At 52.9% G+C, this 9,423-nt stretch overlaps 1 long non-coding RNA gene across 18 annotated transcripts in view; it reads left to right on the top strand.

Annotated features, from left to right (window-relative positions):
- Window positions 1-365: 365 nt before the first annotated feature.
- LOC309625545 overlaps window positions 366-9,423 on the top strand; it is a 42,295-nt gene continuing 33,237 nt past the window's right edge. For 16 of the 18 annotated variants that reach the window (XR_014242568.1, XR_014242569.1, XR_014242570.1 and 13 more), the window contains exons 1-2: window positions 366-2,385; window positions 4,561-7,935. This is a non-coding gene — a long non-coding RNA (uncharacterized lncRNA). The remainder of the gene's footprint in view (window positions 2,386-4,560; window positions 7,936-9,423) is intronic. The other 2 variants (XR_014242584.1, XR_014242585.1) reach the window with 2 other exon arrangements.

Here is a 9,423-nt window from a genome sequence, read left to right on the forward strand (position 1 = left end):
TGCCCCTTGGCTCGAATCTGGCAACTCCCTACTGCTGAGATGATTGAGATCGCCGGCAGTCCACCATGGAGGCTGCGACTTTGCATGTCCTGCCTTTGAGCAGGTACATGGATTGGTGATGACTCCCATAAATGCATTCCTTGGAAATCTAAACAAAATGAATGAGCAATACTTACCGTCTTCTCATCCTAACTGAGGTCCAGCACGTGGCTCCCAAAGGAAAATTAGGGAGAGGTCCATGTTACATTTGCTACTGTGGGCATTCGCAGCAACAATGTTCACGTTGACAGTGGCGGGCTTCTCATGCAGAAAGGGCCATGTGGAAAGTAGCCTGGGATGTCCATCTACGTGGGAAGGCTAAGGACAACTTGACGTCTCTGGGCACCTGAGTCTTGCCAGGACTGCTATCCCCTGCTGCAGTCAGTGTGCAGGTTCGAAAGGAAGCGTGAGCCACTGGTGCTCCTCTGGCTTGCCATTGAGATCTACAGGCTAACCTCGAGCCCAGGTCGTTGCCTTGTTCCCGCAAGGAAACAGAAGTCTCTGCACTCAGGGTCAGAGAAGGAGTCCTGGCCAGGCCACGCTTCTTTGTAATGTTCAGGTTGGGAGATGGTATGCAGTTTAAGTTTGCCCCGATGGTCGGGGGAAATCAAATGGGCCACTGTCCCCGGGATTTGGGCGACGCTGATGGCTCCTCCTTGGGTTCTGTCCTGCTTGTGTGTTGTGTGTGGAGAAGTTGGAAAATGTCTTAGGCAAATCCAGGGGATATCAAGCTACTTAGGTGATGGGTGTTTCTGGCACCTTGCCATGAGACGTTTGGATCCTGGTGGAGAGAAGAAGGCAAGGCGAGCGGGAAATACACGTGAGAGTGTTGGCTAAGCCCATAGGCTTACTGTTGTGTGGATAGATGGTCGGTGGACATAGGGTTCCAGAACTCTTTTGGGATATCTTCAAGAGCATTTGGAGGCCCGTGTAGGGAAGGTATACAGGTGCACATTCGTGGACCATGCCACCCTTTTCCTCTCCTTCGTCAATTTGCTTCACGGCAGGTCCTTGTTCCAGTGAATGGTTGCCTTCACGGCACAGTATGTGTCTTCTCACTGGGACCGATTTGGAGGCATTGGGATTTTTTGTCCCTGTGGCCTCATTGCCCCTATGTTGAAGATTTGAAGCTGTTCCTTAGGATAGCCCAGCGTCATTGCTAAACCCAGTTCGCATAGCATTCCCTGAGGTTTGCAGCTCTTCCCAGAGGTCACTGGGCCCAACCATGCAGAAAAAAGGGAGTCGCCTGCCTTGGAAAGGCTACAGGTTTAAGGGCTGGAGTGAATGTGTGCTGCAGGGGTCATTTCGTCCTGCCATCTTCTGGTGCTGCGAGCCTGTGATCTCCAGCATGCATGGCTTCAAGCCAGAGAAGTCATTCCGGTTCAAGTGTCCAGGATGTTGAATGCATTCTCTCATTGCACGGACTGGGTGACACGTTGTTTCTGGAGGGCCTGGGCCTCACTGTTTCTCCAGGGTCTTGTCATTGAATAGAAGAGTTTGAACGTGCAAGGTTCTACGATAAGTTACCCAGTTGCTGCAAGGGTTTGCCCCTCCACTTTGGGCATTGGAATGGCTCTCATGCCATTACCTTTGGTTGCGGTCCTAGGGAAGTTCCTCTGGCTTGGCAGGAGACCAGGAAGTATGCCTGCTGGTGAGTCTCCCTTGATCAGTCCAGGGGTTCCTCAGGTGCCCTTTGTCACAATTCCCTACGAGCCGCTTTTTGTGGAGATCGTCATATTCGGCCAAGGGCCCTTTCCTTGTGGAAGATCTCTTCCCCTTGAAGGCGTGTCCACTGTGTGGAATCATAAGTGCCAAGGGCGTGTTTGTTCCCCTAGAGGGCACTTGATCTTAAGCTTAGGGGACCCAGTTGTACTGAGGGTGTCTCAGTGGATCAGGAAGACATCCTTTGGCTGCGATGGAGGGCATAGTGCTCAGGAGAGTAATTGCAGGGCCCAAGACCAGGGGTTGTTGGTCGGCTGCGCTCTTTGTCCTGATGGCCACAGGCTCTGAAGGCGTCTGTGCCCCGATGCTTTCACGTTTGGCTGCGGACACACAGGCAAGATGGACAGCAAATGAAATGTTGAGGAGAGATAGACCCCACATCGATGGGTAGTATCGCCCTTTCCCTTGGTGCGCCCGTGCACCCTCCTCAAACATGCGTGTGTTCTCTCACCCCGAGCCAGGTGGAATGCCAGGGAAGGAATGCCAGCAGCAGCCTGGGGCCATCCGTATAATCCCTGATACCCATTGAAGTGAGGACGTTGTGGCAAGGCGAGGCCAGGCGAATGAGTCTTGGAGGAGTGTTGGCGTGCATTCCATGAGGATCCTGCTTTAACCCTTGTTGCGGTTAGCGGCACTTCTTTGCTAAACCTAAAGGTTTTGCAACGGGAACTTGTGCACCGGGGCTACACCCTCACCTTCTGGTCTTTTCTCGGGGAACACGAACTTCGATGCCCTGAGAACTGGCTGCATTTCCTGACCCATGGTTCAGCTCTGGCCCCTTCCGTACACTGATATGATTCAGCTCGCTGGCCGTCCCATGGTGGAATCTGGAACTTTGCATGTCCAACGTTTGAGCATGTGCTTGGATCGATGATGGCTCCCACAAATGCATTCCTTGGATATCTGTACAAAATGAGTGAGAAATCCCTACCATCTTCTCGTTGGAACTGAGGTCCAGTACGTGGCTCCCAAAAGGAAAGCAGGGAGAGGTTCACGTTGCATTTCCTGCTGGGGGTGTCCACAGCCCACAGCCACTTGTTCTAAGTTGAGGGTTGTGGTCATCTCATGGGGAGAAGAGCCATTGGGAAAGGAGCCTGGGATGCCAATCCAAGTAGGAAGGATCGGGACAGCGTCCCATCTCTGGGTTCCTTGGTCTAGCCACAACTGCTGTCCCCTGCCACGGTTCAGTATGCATGTAGGAGAGGAAGCATGAGCCATTGGTTGTGCTGTCGCCTGCACTTGAGTTCTACAGGTCGCCCCCACCTGCTGGTCATTGACTTGTGGCCTCAAAGAAATAGAAGTCTGTAGGCTCAGGGTCAGAACAGGATTCCAGGCCTACGGCAGGCTTCTTTGTCATGTTCTGCTTGGGAGACCAGATTCAGTTTAGGTTTCTCCTGATGAGGGGAGAAATCAAATGAGCCAGTTTTCCCAGGAATTTGGCAAATCTGATGGCTCCTCCTCGGTTGTGTCCTTCTTCTGTTTGCTGTGTGAAGGGGTTAGAAAATGCCTTAGTCAAGCTTGGTCACGGCAGGCTTCTTTGGTGAAGGGTGGCTCTGGCATCTTGCCATGACACGTTGGGATCCCAGTGGAGAGAGAGTAAGGCAAGGCAAGTGAAAGAGACACATGTGATGGCTGGCTAAGCCCACCGGTTTACTGTTGGGTGTATAGATCGACGGTGGCCATGGGGCTCCCGCAACACATTTGAGATTCCCTCAGGAGTGTTTGGAGGCACGTGTAGGGAGGGAATACGGGAGTACATTTGTGGACTGTCCCGCCTTTTTCCTCTCCTTGGTCGATTTGCTTCATGGTAGGTCCATGTGTCAGCGAATGGTTGCCTTCGTAGCACAGTATGGTGTCTTCTCATGGGGGCCGATTTGGAGGCCGTGGGGTGTTTTGTCCCTGTCTGTCCACGTTCGCCCTGTGTTGAAGATGTGAAGGTGTTCCTGAGGACAGCCCAGTATCGTTTCTACACCCGGCCCACATATCGTTCCCTGAGGATTGGAGCTCTTCCTGGAGGTCATTGGGCGCAACCATGCAGAAACAAGGGAGTCGGCTCCCAAGGAAAGGCTACAGCTTTAAGGTGTGGAGAGCATGTGTGGTGCGGGGTCATTTTGACCTGATACCATCTGGTGCTGCGAACCTGTTGTGTCCGACTGACCTTGCCTCAGGCCAGAAGAGTCATGCCACTTTAAGGATCCAGGATGTTGGATGCATTGCCTCGTTCCTCAGCTGTGGGTGACACATTGGTTCTGGAGGGCCTGGGTCTCACGGTTTCTCTGATGTCTTGTCATTGAAGGGAGAAGTGTGAAAGTCCAAGGTTCCATGATAAGTTTATCAGTTGCTGCAAGGTTTTGCCCAGCCACGTGGTGCATTAGGATGGCTCCCCTACCTTTAGCTTTGCTTATGGTCCTCTGGATTGTCAGGAGGGCAGGAACTATGCCTGCTGTTGAGTCTCCCTTGGTTATTCCAGGGGTTCCTCTGGTTCCCTTTGTCACAGGTCCCTATGCGCCCCTTTTGTTGGAGGTTGTCATATTCGGGCAAGGGCAATTCCCTTGTGGAAGATCTCTTCCCCTTGAGGGCTCGTCCATTGTGTGGAAGCGTACGTGCCATGTGAGGGTGTGTTTCTCTAGAGGGCAGTATCTCTTTGTCTGAGGTGGCCCTGTTGCCCTGAAGGTGTCTCAGGGATTCAGGAAGACATCCTTTTGCTGTGATGGAGGTGAGAGCACTCAGGAGAGGAATTGCAGGGCCCGAGACCAGTGGGTTGTTTGACAGCAGCTCTCTTTGTCCTCATGGCTGCAGGTTCTGAAGATTTCTGCACCACGATGCATTCACGTTTGGCTGTGGACACGCAGACAAATGGGCAGCCAACGAAATTTGAGGCGAGATAGACGCACGTTGCTGGGTGGTATCTTCCTTTTCCTTGGTGCGCCCGTTCACCATTCTGAAACATCCGTGTGTTTTCTCACTCCAAGCCAAGTGGTGAAGTGCCAGGGAACGAATGCCAGCAGCAGCATGGGCCCTGTGTATAGTCCGTGATACCCCGTGAAATGAGGAAAGTGCAGCAAGGTGAGGTGAGGCGGGGGAGTCTCGGAGGGGTGTTGGCATGAAGTCCTTGAGTTTCCTGGTGGAACCCTTGTCACGGTAAGTGGAACTTATTTACCGAAACCTAGATGTTTGACCACGGGGACATGTGCAACGAGACTACACCCTCACCTTCTGGGCTCTTCCTGGAGCTCCCTAGCTATGATACCCTGGGACTTGGCTGCAGTCCCTGCCCCGTTGCTTGGCTCTGGCCGTTCCTCACTGCAGACAAGATTCAGCTCACTGGCCATCCCGTGGTGGAGGCTGCGACTTTGCCCACCCAGCCTATTAGCAGGTGCTTGGATCGATAGTGTCTCCCATAAATGCATTCCTTGGACATCTGAAGAAATCAATGGGTCTCATAGTACCTCTGAGGTCATTTCACTGACGGACCCAGAGTGCCAAAATGCAAGGCACCACAGCTAGTTATCCAGTTGCTGCAAGGGTTTGCCCTGCAACTTTTGCAATCGGAATATCTCCGATGCCATTGTCTTTGCGTGTGGTCCAAGGGAAGGGCCTGTGGTTTGGCAGAGTTTCCTGGTGGAAACCTTGTGGCAGTAAGGGAAACCTCTTTGCAGAAACGTAGATGTTTGGCCACGGGGACTTGTGCACCGATACTACCCAATAACATTCTGCGCTCTTCCTGGGGCACCCGAGCTCTGATGCCCTGAGACTTGTGTGCACTTCCTGCCCCGTGGCTTGTCTCTGGACGCTCCTGACTGCTGACGTGATTGAGCTTGCTTGCCGTCCTGTGGTGGCAGCTGTGACTTTGCACGGCCAGCCTTTCAGCAGGTGCTAGGATCAATGATGACTCCCATAATTACATTCCTTTGAAGTCTGAAAAAAATGAGTGAGCAATCCCTACCGTCTCCACATCGGGACTGAGGTCCAGCACGTGGCTCCCAATGGAAAAGTAGGGAGAGGTTCACATTGCATTTGCTACCCTGGGCATCCACAGCCACATTGTTCAAGTTGAGGGGGGCAGCATTCTCGTGGGGAAAGAGCCATTTGGAAAGAAGCCTGGGATGCCCATCCATGTGGGAAGACTAGGGACACCTTGACATCTCTAGACCCCTGATTCTAGCTAGGTGTCATGTCCCCTGCTGTGGTTCAGCATGCTGTTGGGAGTGGAATCATGAGCGATTGGTGAGCCTCTGACCTGCCTTTGAGTTCTATAGGCCTCCCCCGGCCCCTGGTCTTTGCCGTGTGCCCTCAAGGAAACAGAAGTCTTTGCGCTCAGGGTCGGAACAGGAGTCCTGGCCTAGGCCAGGTTTTCTTTGTCATGTTCTGCTTGGTAGTCGGCATGCAGTTTAGGTTTCTTCTGATGATAGGGAGAAATCAAATAGGCCACTGTCCCCAGGAGTTTGGCCAAGTTGATGGCTCCTCCTTGGGTTGTGTCCAACTTGTGTGTTGTGTGTGGAGGGGCTTGGAAAATGCCTTAGGCAATTCCCAGGGAAATCAAATTTCTTGGATAAGGGATGGCTCTGGCACTTTGCCCTGAGATGTTTGGATCCTAGTGGAGAGAGGAAGGCAAGCCATGTGGGAAATACACTTGTGATATCTGGCTAAACCCACAGGTTTACTGGGTGACTGGAAAGATCGACAGTGGCCATAGGGTTCCTGGAATTCCTTTGGGATACCTTCAGGCACAGTTGGAGGCACGTGTAGGAACGGATTATGGGTGCATGTTCATGAACCATCCCCCCCTTTTCCTCTCCTTTGTTGATTTGCTTCATGGCGGGGCCCTGTACCAGCGAATTGTTGCCTTCGTGATGCAGTATGGTGTCTTCTCTTGGGGGACGATTTAGAGGCCATGGGGTGTTTGTCCCTGTCTGGCGACATCCCCCTATGTTGAGGATGTGAAGGTGTTCCTCACGAGAGCCCAGCGTCATTTCTATACCCAAACCATACACCGTTCCCTGAGGTTTGGACTTCTTTCCGGAAGTCATTGGGCGCAACCTTGTGGAAACAATGAAGTTGGCTACCAAGAAAAACTACAGGTTTAAGATCAGGAGAGAGTGTGTTTGGGGGTCATTTTATCCTGCCACCTGCTGGTGTGGTGAATCTTTGGCCTCCAGTATGCCTGGCCTCAGGCCAGAGAAGTCAATCCGATTCAAGCCTGCAGGCTGTTGGCTGCATTCTCTCGTTGTGCGACTCTGGGTGACCCGTTGGTTCTGGAGCACATGGGTCTCCTGGTATCTCCGAGAGTATGACACTGATGGGTCCAAATTGTGAAAGTGCAAGGTGCCATGGCAAGGTACCCAGTTGCTGCAAGGGTCTTGCGCTGCACCTTTGGGCATTGGAATGACTCCCATGCCATTAGCTTTCTGAGTGGTCCAAGTGAAGGTTCTCTGGCTTGGTCGTGGGCCAGGAAGCATGCCTGCTGCTGAGTCCCCCATGTTCAGTCCAGTGGTGCCTGAGTGGCCTTTGTGCCGAGGCCGAGGAGCTGCTTTTGATGGATGTCATCACTTTCTCTCATGGCAGTTCCCGTGTGGAAGATTGCAGGGACACTGTTTCCACTTGATGGCGAGTCTGTTGTTTGGAAGCGGATGTTCCTAAAGAAGGTTTGTTTCCCTGGAGGGCAGAGGATCTTAGGCTGAGGGAGCCCAGTTCACCTGAGGGTGTCTCAGGGGTTCAGAATGACATCCTTTTGCTGTGTTGGAGGGGAGAGCACTGAGAAGAGGAATTGCAGTGCCCAAGACCAGGGGGTTGTTGGACAGTGGCGCTCTCTGTCCTGATGGCTGCATGCTCTGAAGGCGTCTGCATCCCAATGCCTTCTCATTTGGCTGCTGATACGCAGCCAAGATGGGCAGCAATGAAATATTGAGGCGAGATAGAGTGCACATCCCTGGGTGGTTTCGCCCTTTCCCTCAGTGCGCCCGTGCACCATCCTTAATCATGCATGTGTTCTCTCACCCCAAGGCAGGTGGAATGCCAGTGAAAGAATGCCAGCAGCAGCCTGGGGCCCTCCGTATACTACATGATACCTGGTGAAGTGAGGACGGTGCATCAAGGCAAGGCTAACGAGGCGAAGGAGTCTCCGAGCGGTGTTGGTGTGCAGTCTGTGAGGATCCTGGTTTCACCCTTGTGGCGGTAAGCAGCACTTCTTTGCTGAAATCTAGATGTTTGGCCATGGGGACTTGTGCACTGGGGCTACACCTTCACCTTCTGGTCTTTTCCCGGGGAACATGAGCTTCGATGCACTGAGACTTGGCTGCACTTCCTGCCCCATGGCTCGAATCTGGCCACTACCGAATGCTGACATGATTGAGCTCGCTGGCTGTCCCATGGTGGAGGCTGCAACTTTGCCTGTCCAGCGTTTGAGCATGTGCTTGGATCAATGATGACTCCCACAAATGCATTCCTTGGAACTCTGAACAAAATGAGTGAGAAATCCCTACCGTCTCCTCATTGGAACTGAGGTCCAGGAAGTGGCTCTCAAAAGGAAAGTAGGGAGAGGTTCTCGTTGCATTTGCTCCCATGGGTGTTCACAGCCATGTTGTTCAAGTTGAGGGTTGTGGTCATCTCATGGGAGAAGAGCCATTGGGAAAGGAGCCTGGGATGCCCATCTCTGTGGGAAGGCTAGGGACAGTGTGCCATCTCCGGGCGCCTTTGTCTAACCAACACTGCTGTCCCCTGCCGTGGTTCACCATGCTGGTGGGAGAGGAAACATGAGCCATTGGTAGGCCTGTCCCCTGAAATTGAGTTCCACAGGCCGCCCTCACTGGCTGGTCGTTGTCTTGTGCCCTCAAATAAAAAGGAGTCTGTATGCTCAGGGTCAGAGGAGGATTCCTGACCTAGGCCAGGCTTCTTTGTGATGTTCTGCTTGGGAGACGAGATGCAGGTTAGGTTTCTCCTGGTGATGGGGGGAAATCAAACGGGCCACTGTCCCCGGGAGTTTGGCCAAGCTGATGGCTCCTCCTCGGGTTGTGTCCTGCTTGTGTGTGCTGTGTGAAGGGGCTGGAAAATGCCTTAGTCAATTCCCAGGGAAATCAAGCTTCTTTGATGAGGGGTGGCTGTGGCATCTTGCTGTGACACGTTTGGATCCCGGTGGAGAGAGAAAGGCAAGGAGAGTGGAAAAGACACGTGAGATGGCTGGCTAAGCCCACAGTTTACTGGTGGGTGGATAGATCGACGGTGGCCATAGGGTTCCCAGAACACAGTTGGGATTCCCTCAGGAGCGTTTGGAGGTACATGTAAGGAAGGAATACGGGAGCACATTTGTGGACTGTCCCGCCTTTTTCCTCTCTTTTGTCGATTTGCCACATGGCTTGTCCCTGTGCCAGCAAATGCTTTCCTTCTTGGCATAGTATGGTATCTTCTCATGGAGGCCGATTTGGAGGCCGTGGGGTGTTTTGTCCTCTCTGACCACGTTCCCCCTTGTCGAAGATGTGAAGGTGTTCCTGAGGACAGACCAGCATCATTTCTATACCCAGGCCACATAGCGTTCCCTGAGGTATTTAGCTCTTCCCGGAGGTCTTTGGGTGCAACCATGTGGAGACAAGGTAGTCGGCTGCCAAGGAAAGGCTGCAGTTTTATGGGCAGGAAAGGATGTGTGGTGCGGGGGTCATTTTGTCCAGC

Source organism: Balaenoptera borealis (assembly GCF_965194805.1).
Source record: "Balaenoptera borealis genome assembly, chromosome: 3".
In the NCBI taxonomy this organism is placed as follows: Eukaryota; Metazoa; Chordata; class Mammalia; order Artiodactyla; family Balaenopteridae; genus Balaenoptera; species Balaenoptera borealis.